Genomic DNA, 14,563 nt, shown 5'->3' with positions numbered 1-14,563 from the left:
CAGAAGTTCCTCCTAATGTTTTGGTGGGATCTCTTTTCCTGAAGCTTGCATCCATTGTTCTGGGATGTCATACTGAGCATGGAGCAATCTTGTTTTCTGCTGCTCCAGAGACTAAGACACAGAGCAGTGGATTCAAACTACAGGAAAAGAGAATCCTCCTAAACATTAGGAAGAACATCCTGGCAGTAAGAGTGTTGGACAGTGGAACACAGTCCCTCGGAGTGTAGTGGAGTCTCCTTCTTTGGAAGCTGGATGGCCATCTGTCAGGGGTGCTTTGATTGTGAGTTCTTGCATGGCAGAAAGGGGTTGGACTGTATGGCCCTTGGATTCTCTTCCAACTATAGGATTCTAGGATTCTGTCTCCTGGTTACATTGCTGGCTGTGCTCCTTCCACCAAAAGTGGGCAACTGCAGAAGAAGAGGGGCCAGTTTTCACCCCAAACTGCCCCTGAGCACACTTGATACAACTGGACGTGATGTTGAGTCACTTTAGGTTTAGATTTCAGGCTATTTGGAGGCTTTTTTGGTTTGGAGGGCAGTATACAGAGGGCTTTGGCAGGTGGGTGGCAAAACCACTGCTGCAATTTTGAGCTGTTTTGTGGAGCCATGGCAAAAAATTTTTTTTAATGCCTAGTTTTTTTAAATGGGGGATTTTATATGGAAATTTGGCACTTTGGGCTTCAAGGGGTGCCGCATATGACTCACTGGCCATACTTTAACAGCTTCTACTTTACAGATTTGTTTAAGCAGGTATCCAATCCCACTTTATGCAAGCAACCCCCTCCACACACACACACACCCCGCAATAGCTACATGGCTTTGGACTAACAAACCTATTGTTTTTGGGAAATCAATAAATACACCTGCTAAATAGTTTAGATCTGATACTGTACAATGAAGTTATTCTTCTGTCAGTGACAAAGCACTGAACATTCACATCACATTGCTTATTATTGAAAGTATTTCTTTTATAAATAAGAACATTGCTTTTATAAATGGATATATTGAAATCTCATTCAGAGCTTGGAAATGTTGGACTATAGCTACCAAAATCTTCCAATGGTTATGTTCATTGGAATCTGGGAAGATGGAGTCCAAAAAACCTAACTTTAGTAAGCTCTGATCTAATGTATTCATAGTTTTTGTGACACAAATCATCTCCAGATTCTTCCATCTTTCGTGACTTATTTGGCTGAAAATTGTAACAAGGATATAAATGGATTCTCTGCAATATTTACTTATTCACATTTTAAAATGACCAAACAGCCGAAGATCTCAGGGTGCTGCCCAAATTAAAAGCATAAAATGTAAGAGGATACATCTACATTTTGTATTAAGATTTACTTTTTTTAAAAAATGCATGGGTTAGTTTTGCTTCAGAGCATCCCACCTCTCCGAGGACTTGCTCTATTTCTTGTGAGTGCAGCTTGTCACCAACTGCAGGGCGCTGATCCTTTTCCCTCCTCTTCCTGCTCCTCTCCCCATGTTAGCCCATTTGCAGTTTCCCACGCTCCCTGAAATCTTAAAAGAATGTCCATCGTGGAAACCCAAGTAGCTTTCCGCCCTCCGGAATTCAGCAGGCAGCAGATGGCGAAGTTATAAATATCAAAGCATTTGGTAACCAGTGGTACTCAAAACAGGCAGATACTGCAGCTCGGTTGGCACAGCTTAAAATACCAAAAGGAATTTGACAAACAGCATGTATTTCAATTCTGGCCCAAAGGTTTCAGCTTCATGAGGTTTTAAGATCTTCAATGGTCAAGACTAGATTATCAGTGGTGTGGTTAGACCAAATGCTCCATGATCTGCAGTGGCCAAGCACCCCACACTGTTGTTGGTGCCACTATCCCTGCAAACATCTGATGCGGTCAAGAGAAATGTGTATTCCTAGGAAGAAAAGGGCTGGACTTTCAACTTCTGTATGCTTTTAAATTAGAAGGCCAGTATTCTGTACCGGCTACAAAAGACAGTTTCATGCAGCCAAACGTGATAGGAGCATAATGGGATGTTCCCATCACTATTGCCCAATTGCTTGAAGATTATCAGAGAACATCACATGACGTCACCATAATTGCATCATTATCCTTTGAATAAAGAGTAATTCTAGTGCTGCTTTTCATTCACAGGACTTTCCCATAAATGAAAAATGGCACTAGAGCTACTCTTTTTTTGTAGGATAATGATGCAATTATGGTGATGTCGCACAATGTCATCTGAATTGCGCGATAGTGATGGGAGCATCCCACTATGCTCCTGTCACTTTTGGCTGTGTGAAAATCTCATTAGTTAAGTACAGGTTGAGTTTCCCTTAATTGGAATGCTTGGAACCAGAAGCAATTTGGATTTTAGAGTATTTTGGGTTTTGGAATATTTGCATATACACAATTAGATGTCTTGGAGATGGGACCCAAGTCTAAACATGAATTTTTTTCTGTTTCATATGCATTTTATTGTTATGTTTGTGTTGTAATCCGCTTTGATTCCCTTGGAAAAGGTGGAATATTAATATATATATATATATATATATATATATATATATATATATATTATCTTGTACACCTAGCCTGAAGGTAATTTTATACACAATATATTAAATAATTGTGTGCATGAAACAAAGTTTGTGTACACTAAGCCATCAGAAAGCAAAGGTGTCACTATCTCATCCACTCACTGGACAATTTTGGATTTTGGAGTATTTCAGACTGAGGAACTCCGAATAAGAGAGACTCAACCTGTCTCTCCCAAAATGTGAAGATTCTCATCAACAATGTTGTTTTCTGCACAAAAATGCTACGTGCAAATTTTGCACAGAAAAAGTCTAGTGTTGTGAGTATTTTTCAAAAATCGCAGTTCTTTAGGAGAACAAAAGGGAAGTGGCCCTGTTTTGGGGGAAAGCTCTAGTGTCCTGACCACCGTAACCCAACTTTGCCACAGTACTTGGACCTGGCATCCCTTCCACTTGCAGGCCCTGGTTCATCAACTTTTGAGGGTGTATATATACTGTAGAAATAATGCAGTTTGAAACCAGTTTAACTGCCATGACTCCATCCTACAGAACCTTGGGATTTGTAGTTTTGTGAGGCACCAGAATTCTTAGGCAAAGAAGGCTATAAACCTTGTACAACAACAAATCCCAGTATTCCATTGGATGGAACTACAGCACTTTGAGTGGTGTCAATCTGCATTATAGCGTAGATGTATCCTGAGTCTATATCCAAAACATTGCAAGGCTTCTTGTTTATAACGTTCAATCCTGGTTCAACCTGGCAGTTTCTAGATGTGATGGGCAGCAGCAGCAGTTGCCATCAAGCATGGCAGATGGGGATAATGGGAGTCAACATACATCTAGAAGCCACTAGGCTGGGGGAGGTTGCTCAAGAAGCAACCCTGAGGAACACACAGGTGACAGAAAAGCAATAACGCCATGCAAACCAGGATCTACTTGCAGGTCTCCAGATCTGTAGCTGCTCCTACACAAAGAGTAAGGAACTGGCAAAGTAAAATTCTGTTCAAGGTGGGAGCAGGAAGTGTCATGACAGTGAAAACCTGTGGCGAGGCGGCAATGTTTGATCTCCATTTCCCCCTTTACATTTTGATTTTCAACTTCCTCTGCTGTTTATGTACAGTCTCCTTTTGATCAATTATTTAAGCCTTTGCTTACCTCCCACTTTGCGTTAGAGCTTACACAAAGAACTTAAACTAATAATAATAATAATTATTATTATTATTCAACAAAAGGGGTTGTGGAATGTTAATCTTACTTTTTAGATCAGCGGTTCTCAAACTGTGGATTGCGACCCCTTTGGGGGTCAAACGACCCTTTCACAGGGATCGCCAAAGACCATAGGAAAACAGTAGCAAAATTACAGTTATGCAATAGCAACGAAAATAATGTTATGGTTGAGGGTCACCACAACATGAGGAACTGTATTAAAAGGTCGTAGCATTAGGAAGGTTGAAAACCACTGATTTAGATGTTTTTTTGGTTTGGGCACCTGTTTTAAAGGGCTTAGGATTTTAAGGCCTTAAGTTTTGAGGTCTTAAGGGAAAGGCATTCTCTCATTCCTAATGCTATCTCAGGCAAATGCCTTCTTGACGGCTGCTTCGAACCTATGGCAGATTATCACATGGGGGTTATTCATTCCTTGTCCCGTTCCTGTCCAGTCTTTCCTGCGCAATCGCGGGAAGTACTTTGAGATGATGTCGTGTAAATCCCATCGTTAACCTGTCCAAAAAGTGCAGTTGACCATGATCGTGCAAAAGACTTTCAGATGATGTTGCGCAGATCCTGTCATTAAAGCAGGGGTAGGCAACCTACGGCCCGCGGGCCGGATCCGGCCCGGCAAGGCCTTCCCAGCAGCCCCTGCGCAGTCCTGCCACCGATTGCCGCCGATTGTTCCCGTTTTTCTGCCGCTCCGGGCGCCATTTTGTTTTTCAAAATGGCGGCCGAAGTCTCGCGTGACCTCAGGATGGCAAAGGTCACGTGAGACTTCTGCCGCCATTTTGAAAAACAAAATGGCGGCGCCCATCTAGTAGGCCCGGTGCAGCCCCTGGAGCACTCCAACAGGACTCCAGGGGCTGCAGTGGGCCTGCAGCAGGCTCCACCTCACCCTCCACCCTCCTCCTCTTCCTCCCTAAGAGCAGAGGCAGAAGGAGTGCAGAGCCAGGGAGAAAGGGAGCCAGAGCTGCAGCGACGCAAGAGGTTGGTTCCTTGGAGGAAGGGGTTAGCTGGGTGTTCTTTGTGCAAAATCCCCTCTCAGCACTCTGGCTTTTCTGGGTTGAAACTGTGCATGCTTGCTGCAGTTTATTTTCAATTGCATTTTAGTAATTTCCTTGCTTGTAACTTTATTATTAGTATTATTATTTATTATTACTACTTGCCCTGGGTATTCTTTGTGCAAAATCCCCTCTCAATGAGAAAGAGGGGGAGGAGGAGAAAGAGGGGGAGGAGGTGAAAAGGTGAGTCATTTCAGGTCTGCCTTGGGGTTTTTTAATTAATTTTTAAAAATATATAACACTTATTTTTGTTTTTTTATTTCATTATTTTTATTATTGCTTTTTATTTCATTTCATTATTTTTATTATTTATGAAGGTGAGACAGTGTGACTTTCCAAAGTGCTGTAACAAAGGTCTGCTGTAACAATGATAGTGGTGATGATGATGATGTTTCGGTGGAAGCTCCACCCCTGGCATGTGGCTCCTCCCCCGGAGGGTGGAAGCTCCACCCCTGGTATGCGGCTCCACCCCCAGAGGGTGGAAGCTCCATCCCCCGGCTTCGGCCCCCCAGTTGTCTGAGGGACAGCAACCTGGCCCCCGACTCAAAAAGGTTGCCTACCCCTGCATTAAAGCGACATTGACTGGCATTTTGTTCATGTTATTGCAATGCTGCTTTAATGACAGGTTAATAGTGGGCTTGGTGCTATGATTTGAAAGCCTTTCACACTATCTCAGTCACAGATGGGTTAATGATGAAATAAGGATGGGGGGGGGGCAATCCCATCCCTATCCAGTCTGTGTGTGATAATCTCCATAAAACTGCCTTCCCCAAGAAGCTCGCACTGGCCTCCTTCCTCTCTGCTCTCTTTTTGCTAGCATGCAAAGACTTCTTTCCCAACACCACATTTCAAATGAATTTATTTCCTTCCTATCCGTTTTCTTCACTGTCCAGCTTTGTCTTTTCTTGTGTTAAGAGATTATCATTGTTTATCTTTGATTCTGAAGTTTATTCTACTGAATTAGGCATAATTTACACTTTTTTATTGGCCAACTAGTCAGTTCAAGGACTGAGGTTCCAATCCAAAAGCCAGTTCTTGGATTTGCATTTTATTTCTTTTTAAATTTCAGATTTGTTTTCTCTTAACATGAGTGACTTCCAAACAGCAGGCACATCATCAGGAGCAACGGAGGGCTCTCAATCTGTTTTAGTGCATCGTAAAAAGAAATGCCAATGGGATCATTTAAGACACAAGCAGCTGAAAATGTTTATCATCAGAGAGGAGCCAAAACATAAAACTGGATTTTACTTGGTGTACTCTGTGACAGAGCATCAATAAAAGGGAAATCCCATAAAAGTAATAAGAGATCTGGCTTATTGGGTCAGTCAGCAAATTAAACATTCTTGGCCAAACCTCTTGTTGTGAGTATATTAATGTTTGTGTGTATGTGTGCCTTCAAGTTGCCTGTTGGCTTATGGGGACCCCATGAAGAGAAGAATTCTAGATGTGGATTGTTTTCAATGTCTCACTTTCTGCAAGGCTAGAAATCTGGGAAGGAAAGAAAATTTAATGGGTGGGAGGAAAGAATTTTTATCTGTGGGTGCTTATTATTAAGTTGATTATTAAACTGACACATGGATGGGATTTTGGCTTGAATGTGGAACCCTTTTTCTCTTCCTGTTGTGTGGACCATTATTAAATAAGGAAGCCTCTAACTAACCAGTTATCTGTAAACATATCCCGGGGTAGCCATATTGGCAATATAGCAAAGTACAATAACATCCAAAATCCACAAAACAGTGATACCTTTACTGATCCAGCCAAAATGCACAATGTATATGTTGCAGGCTTTTGAAGCGCCACTGGTTTCTTCATCAGGCAAAGGTGTTAAAAATCATATAAGAGAAAGAAAGAAAGAAAGTTGAAGATGTTAGTCACAGCCCTGCATTTTGTCAAGATGTTGGAGTTGTTGTCCTCAGTTCAGGTGGGCCTCTCCTTCTTCTGGCCATGTGGATACTGGGAGATTCTTAAAGTCCAGGAAATAAACTTTGAATTCCATTAGGAAGACAAAAAGCTACTGCCTTTTGAGATCCAGTGTGTCTCAAAAAGTGTGGTCCTAAGAAGAAAGGGGCTGTACTCTCAACTTTTGTATACTTTTAAACTGAATGGTCAGTATTCTGTACTAGCTACCTAGATAGATAAGTACAGGCTGAGTCTCCCTTATCCAGGACCAGCTTAGGACCAGACATGTTTTGGAGTTGGGAGGTTTTTGAATTTTGGAATACAGTCGATCCTCCATTTTTGCGGGGGATCCATTCCGGACCCCTCGTGAAAGCAAAAACCACCAATATTCAAACCCCATTGGCTTGAATGGCAGTGTCCGCCCATGGGTGTGTACTGTGGGCATGTGCCCCATTTTGTACCCCTCCATTTGCCGCTTGTGAATAAGTGAGGGACGCGGATCCCAAGTCCGTGAAAACGGAGGGGCGACTGTATTTACATATACAGTGGGCTTTATCCATGGGTTTACAGTACTATCTGCAGATTTAAGTATCCATGGATGCAAAGCCATTGTTGCCCCCAATGGTTGCACATGCATGCAGCTGAACTATTAGAGACAACAGGACTTAAGGTCCTGCATTTTTTGGTATCCATGGAGGGAGGTTTGGGTCCGGAATGGATCCCCTGTGGATACATAATGAAATGTCTTGGAGATGGGAACATTAAATTCATTTGTGTTTCATATATATCCTGTACACATACCCTGAAAGTCATTTTATAGACAATATTTTTAAAATAATTTTGTGCATGAAACCATGCACTGGGTGCACTGAACCACCAGAAAGCAAAGCTGTCACTCTCTCAGCCACCCATGTGGACAGTTTTGGATTCTGGAGTATTTTGAATTCAGGATAAAGGGGACTCAACTTGTATTCCAGAACAGTGCTTGGCTCAGCTGGTCCTTTTCAATGCAGAGCAAGGTCAGTCTGGAGACTGAACACCAAAGCAAAAAGGGAATCACATGAGTTCATCTGGCTTATATGCAGCCACAAAGCAAACTTTCAGTACTTGCTTTCTTTTCCCTCCTCTCTCTCCTCAGCAGCATAACAGATGCCCATGCTGAATGGGGAGGGGGGCATCCAAGTGTGTGTGTGTGTATTTGTGTGTTTGTGTGTGTGAAGAGCCCCAACAGTGACAATGAAGGAGACTGTCTGTCAGTGGAAAAAGCGGGGACAGTGGATTCTCAATAGCTCAAAGTGCTTCTTTGAAAGGAGAAATAATGGAGAGGCTTGATGACTGAATGATCTCGCAGTGGGATACAAGGGGGCCAGCCAAGAACACACACATCATTAAATGTCACTGGGGCTATTTGCTCATGCATGCATCTCACTCAGCCATCCTTAGTTATGATGGCCACTGTGAGATACTCTTAGGCCAGGATCCCACAAGTTACTATATATGGACCTGGGATTTCTTACCTTTTTCCTTTCAAAACAGCAGGGCCCAAATGCCTTACTGGGGGAACCAAATACTCTTGGGTTGCCATACGTAGAGAGGTGACTTGGAGGCACATTGTTATTTTGTGCCTTCAAGTCATTTATGACTTAACGGTAACCATAAGGCAAATGTGTCATGGGGTTTTCCTGGCAGAATTTGTTCATAGGGGGTTTACTCTTGCCTTCCTTTGTGGCTTAGAGAGTGTGACTTGCCCAAGGTCACCCAGTGCATTTGCATGGCTGAACGAGGATTCGAACCCTACTCTCTAGAGTCCAATGCTCAAACAACTGCACCACACTGGCTCCCAAAATTACAAATACCCTGAAGGCACCAGGTCCCATCCGATCTTGGAAGCTAAGCAGGGTCCACCCTGGATAGTACTTGGACTATCCTTCTCATGCTAAGTAGGGAAGTGGTTCCCAACCTTGAATCCTCAGAAGCTGGGGAGGGATTCTGGGGGTTGCATCCAACAACATTTCGCTTTCTGGACACCACTGTGCAGCTACACAACAGACATCTAAGCACCACACTATTGCAAACCCACTGACCGCTACATGTACTTACATGCCTCCAGTTTTCAACCTGAACACACTATGAAATCCATAGTTTGCAATCCCTCTGATACATTGTAATCTGCTCAGACCCACAAGAAAGGGATGCCGAACACATGGAACTACAACAAGATTCCTCAAGCTACACTGACCACCATATGAAGTTTTAAAAAAACAAACAAACAAAGACAAATCAACAAGCCGAGGCTTGCTGTTGTTGTTGCATGCCTTCAAGTAGTTTTTGACTTATGGCAATCGTAAGGTGAACCCATCACAAGGTTGTATTAGCAAGATTTGTTTAGAGGGGGTCTGCCATTGCCTTCCTCTGAGGCTGAGAGGGTGTGACTTACCTTGTACCAGGACTAATCTAAGGACAGGAAATGGCAGAACCCTAGAAGTGGTTGCATCCTGTTCCCAACTGAGACCACTCAGTTGTTCCATCAATTAACTACAACCCATTCTGAACAATTATGCTGCTCTCTCAAAGGCTTTTGGTGGCAGGCCTTTACATAGAATCATAGAATCATAGAGTTGGAAGAGACTACAAGGGCCATCCAGTCCAAACCCCTGCCATGCAGGAACTCTCAATCAAGCATATCTGGCATAATAATAATAATAATAATAATAATAATAATACGATTTATTTATATTCCACTTTTTCCTTGCGGAATCAAGGCGGATTACAAAACAAAGGAATCAAAAATACAAAATATGCCGCCATCAAATACATCACAGCAATACAATAACAATAAAGTAATTATACAGAAATAAATAAATAAATAAATAAATAAATAAATAAATAAATGCCTCTGTTTAAAGACTTCCAAGGAGGGAGACTCCACCACTCTCACCTATAGACAGGCTCCCAATCTCAAACAAAGATATGTAACTGCCTATAGGAGGACATGCAATATGGACGAGGAAATGGGCACAAGATCTTGACACAAACCCAAATGACAACTCTGCCCACACATCTACTAAGGAAATGTCATTACAGGACATAATCACATCACCCACAATAAGAGAGGTACTTTCACTTCCTCATCCTCTAATCTGATATATGCCATCCTCTGTCAACAATGCCCTTCATTACTCTACGTTGGGCAAACAAGCCAGTCTCTGCAGCAGAGGATAATGGACATAAATCAGACATTAACGCCAAAAAACCCCCCCAAAAAACTGGTTGCAGAACATTTCAATCTTCTTGGACATTCCATTTCAGACCTCAGAACAGCAGTCCTTGAACAAAAACACTTCAAGGGGAGATTGGAAAGAGAAACAGCTGAATTGGAACATATCCACAAACTCCACTCCATCAACAATGGGTTGAACAATAAGAAATCTAATAAGAAAATGACTTTACCACGCGCAAAGAAGTGAATAACAGATAATGACAGAAAGTAATGTCAAATATCCGTGAAAAGAAGTTACCATGCCCCAATAGTAGATGTATTTGGCTTACAAATATACATACAAGTATGTGTATGTATGTATGTATGTATGTGTGTGTGTATATATATATATATATATATATATATATATATATGCCTATTTCCATTTCTTTATGTACAAAATTGTATCGTTCTATATATTTGTATGTGATGCAATGTTAAAGTAAAAACAAAACAAAACAAAACAAAACAAAAACAATGGGTTGAACCAAGATTTCCTGGAAATGATATGTTACAACACTGGTTAACATCCAGCTTCATGGGGTTTCCCTTAGTCAGTTTATCATATCTCCTTTCTGGTTTCCAGGCAGCATCACACTACAGTCCAAGTAGTATCCAAGTAGTACACTCCCTCCACCATCCATATCCACTCACCTTGGCATTAGGCAACATCTTTCCTCCTGCCTTTGTCCCCTTAAACCTGAACTTGACGCCTCTTCACCATGCACACAAGTTTTGTGCTCCTATTGCTATTCACACATGCAACCACCTCATTCATAGCTATAAAGGTCTGTTCCTAGACACTTCACTCCATGCATCTGATGAAGCAGACCTGAGTCTTTGAAAGCCTATGCTACCAACTTCTTTCGCTCAAGATCTCCTTGCAATAGATTTTTGGTTGGTCTTTGTCTTGCAAGGGCCATGGGCTCTATAAATAAATGATAATCATTGCAACAACAAGAACAACATCTGGGGACCGAAGATTGGGAATCACTTCTGTAGGGAACCTGGCAAGAGTCACCATTTAAACAATATTTACAGGAGGGGGTGCATGAACCAAAGCCAGAAACCAGAGTAGGTACATAGGAAATTATCATGGGAGTAATGTAAACAGAAACGAACTCCTTGGAGATACAAAGGGGAAGCTGAGTGGAAAGGAATGCACAGGCATCCAAATATGAGAACAGAAATATATTCCACTAAGATCAAGAGAGTGATCCCATCTGAGACAAAAATAAATAAATCTGGGGACATAAAAAGCTGTTTGGAATGTTTGCATTTGTCCAAGGCACCCGCAGTCCTGGTATTTTGTGAGGAAATGTGAGGCAAGAGTGTGTTTTAACTTTGGCCTGATTTTTTTCTTCCAGTTCTGTTCCTTCCAGTTATTTTGCAAAATGATTTCCTGCTCTTTTATGCAGCCAGGAGAAGCACAAGGCATCCTCTGTCACCTCCACGAACCAAATGGACCGTTCCACTTCTTTACAGACATGGTTACAAATATGCTAGGAATTCCACATGTACTAGGTGCTCTTCCACAGCCAGACTACTTTAGGTGTCTGGTGCATGCATACCTTCCCCTGAACACGTAGTTGGACATTTCTGCCCAGTTGCACAATAGCAACAGTAGGTTGAAGGTTGCAGAAGTGGAGCTGTGAATGTTGTGCCACTGAACATGTGGATACACATTCTTGGTCAGTACATAGCTGTTTGCCTTTGTCGTAACTCACTCTCTGGAATCTAAAGAATTGGATCCAAAGAAGTTAGATTGCTCTGAGTTTATGTCTCCAGATAGAAACCTAGAGTTGGAAGAGACCCCCCCAGGACCATCCAGTGCAAACTCCTGCCATCTAGGAAGACACAGCCCAAGCACCCCTGACAGATGGCTATCCAGCCTCTGTTTAAAAACCTCCAAAGAAGGAGACTCCACCACACTTTGAGGCAGCACTGTCAAATATCTCTTTTGCTCAGCAAGTTCTTCCTAATGTTTAGGTGGAATCTCTTTTCCTGTACTTTAAATCCATTGCTCCATGCCCAAGTCTCTGTAACAGCAGAAAACAGGCTTGCTCCTTCTTCCACATAATATCCCTTCAAATGTTTAAATATTGCTGTCACATCACCTCTTAACCTTCTCTTCTCCAGGCTAAACATACCCAGATTCCTGAGCTGCTCCTCATAGGGCTTGGTGGTTTCCAGACTTTTCACCATTTTGGTCACCTTCCTATGGACATCAATTGTCTTGAATTGTGTGCCTAGAGCATGACACACTATTCCAGGTAAGGTCCAGGTGATAACGGCCACCTTGGAGCTGGGGACTGAGGCAGTTGGGGATGTGGCAGATGCTGAGGATATACCTTCTTTCTTTGAAAGAGATATAAGGAAAGCATTTGGAGGTTCCAAAGTCTGTTCAATAGAAAACAATACAACTTTTTGCCTTACCACCACCTGACTTTTGGGTCACTTGCTGACTATGGCATAGGAGAGCCCTGATAAAATCATTAGTAGTTGTAATGACTGGGCCCACCAGTCATTTGGGGACTTCTCCTGAACCACAAAGGGCTAACCTGGGGGGAGGTACATGCTAATGAGGGCTGATATCACATGCTAATGAGCTGTGACATCATAGCTGATGTAAGGTCTAACTGACCAATCAGAGTGTAGGACCGGGAGATTCAAGAACATTCCTTGAGTAGCCTTTAAAAACCCTTTGCGACCATGTGGTCTTTTGTCTCTTCCTCCCTCCTCTTGGGGAAACCAGATGTTTTCTTTGTTCTCTGGGCAGCTGAGGAACCGGCTGTGAGGAAGGCAGGTGGAGTTAGCAAGAAGCCAGCTCCCTGCATCCAGAAACTCAACACAAACTGCAAATCCCATCGCTGTGTGAGTAGCTAGGAAATGTGTTAGCTAGTGCGTCTAAGTTTTGTTATGTTTATCTAATAGCTTGCCTGAAATGAATACTTTGTAACTATGCTCTCTGTACCTGCAAGGCAAGGAGGCTTTGCATGAATGACATCCTCCTATTCTATTCTACTTCTTTAAAATAAATATCTTTCTTTAGAAGTATCTGCTGTCTCTCTCTGCTCCTGTACACGTGTCTTAGCTCGGTTGCGAATTGCTCAAGTTAGCAAGGAAAGGAAACTAGATCTCTCCCTTGCATGTACCAGTGTGCGCTTAGGGAAATGTAGTGCATTGAGATTCACTGGGTGGTGGCAGCAAAGACTATAGGCCCTCAAAGGGTCTCATTCAGCTCGGCAGGGAGTGGGAATGGAGGCCTAGGAGATGCTAGAAGGGAAGTTTAAGGGACTCCCTGGGAGTAATAGCCACGCACAGGGCTGATTGCCCCAGGGATCACCACAGTAGTACTCTTTTGTAGTGCTGTCATGCACCCCCTCCCCAGAGAAGAGACCTAGGAGACATCTAATCTGATAGCTGTAGACCAGGCCTCTCTTCTGTTAGGCAAGTCAGCTCAGGATTTTAACAAGGCAAGAGAAAGCCATTTAACATTCTTCAACTGGTTTCTGGCTCTTTGATGATCATTTATGGCCTGCTTCACTGCACTTCACTACACTACACTGATTTTTAGATGTAAGCCACTTTGATTGTTTGATAACAGAAAAGCAGTGTATAAATAAATTATTATTACTGTTGTTGTTGTTATTATTATTATTACAAGATTATTGAACTTAATCTAAGACCATGTATTCCACTCTGAACTCAACAGAAAATACAGATATACAGATATCCCATTCAATCATAACATATGAGCCTCCAGCTATTGTTGGACTACACATCCCAGCATCCCCTAGCTGGTGTAGTCAATGCTGAGAAATCCTGGGAACTGCAGTCCAACAACATCGGGATCATGGAAGCTATGCTACTTGAAGGCACAAACAAACACACTTTACAATCTCTGGAGGTTATGATCTTTGATGACCCTATAAAGTATCAGGCAGATTAGACCACAGAAACCCACTTGGGCAGCTTGGGCAGGTCACAATCTTTGAGCCTCAGAAGAAGGCAAAGGCAAACCCCCTCTGAACAAATCTTGCCAAGAAACCCCTTTGATAGGTTTGTCTTAGAACTGCTGTAAGTCAGAAATGATTTGCAAACACACAACAACAAAGGAAAGAGTGTCAAGTGGACTCCTGCTGCTTAAGGGCTCAACCCTCAAATCTTGACATTAACAATCCAGTTTTCAAGCTAGGGCCATTATTGGTTCACACTATGCTCCCTTCCTATGAAAAGCAGGCTTGGACCCAGAAAAAATAGTGAAGATGGGAGGAAGGAATATCAACAACCTAAGATATGCAGATGACACCGTACTACTAGCAGAAAACGTCATGGGATTGGAAAAATCACTAAAGAAAGACAAAGAAGAAAGTGCAAAGGCAGGCCTAATGTTAAGCTGTAAGAAAACAAAAATAATGACCACAGAAAAGTTACATAAATTCAATCTAGATAAAAAAGGAAATCGAAATAGTTATAGATTTCCCATCCCTTGGATCAAACATTAATCAGTACAGAGACTGCAGTCAAGAAATCAGAAGAAAATTTGGAATGGGAAGGGCAGCTATGAAAGAACTAGACATAATCCTGAAGTGTAAAGACATACAGCTGAACACTAAAGTAAGAG

The 14,563-nt window shown here is 42.3% G+C and overlaps 1 protein-coding gene across 2 annotated transcripts in view; it reads right to left on the bottom strand.

Moving 5' to 3' along the window:
• The window catches only part of LOC149310349 (exostosin-like 3), a 225,578-nt gene that overhangs the window by 206,982 nt on the left and 4,033 nt on the right, over positions 1–14,563 (bottom strand). The window contains exon 2 of one of the 2 annotated variants that reach the window (XM_089528767.1): positions 6,522–6,584. The exons of the other annotated variant lie outside the window; for it this stretch is intronic. The gene's annotated coding sequence lies outside the window, so the exon portion shown is untranslated. The remainder of the gene's footprint in view (positions 1–6,521; positions 6,585–14,563) is intronic. 2 annotated transcript variants of the gene reach the window in all.

The sequence above is a fragment of the Sceloporus occidentalis genome, unplaced genomic scaffold, assembly GCF_023333645.1.
Source record: "Sceloporus occidentalis isolate IW3139 unplaced genomic scaffold, rSceOcc1.0.p SCAF_6, whole genome shotgun sequence".
Taxonomy (NCBI): domain Eukaryota; kingdom Metazoa; phylum Chordata; class Lepidosauria; order Squamata; family Phrynosomatidae; genus Sceloporus; species Sceloporus occidentalis.
This window is presented reverse-complemented; position numbering and strand designations above follow the sequence as displayed.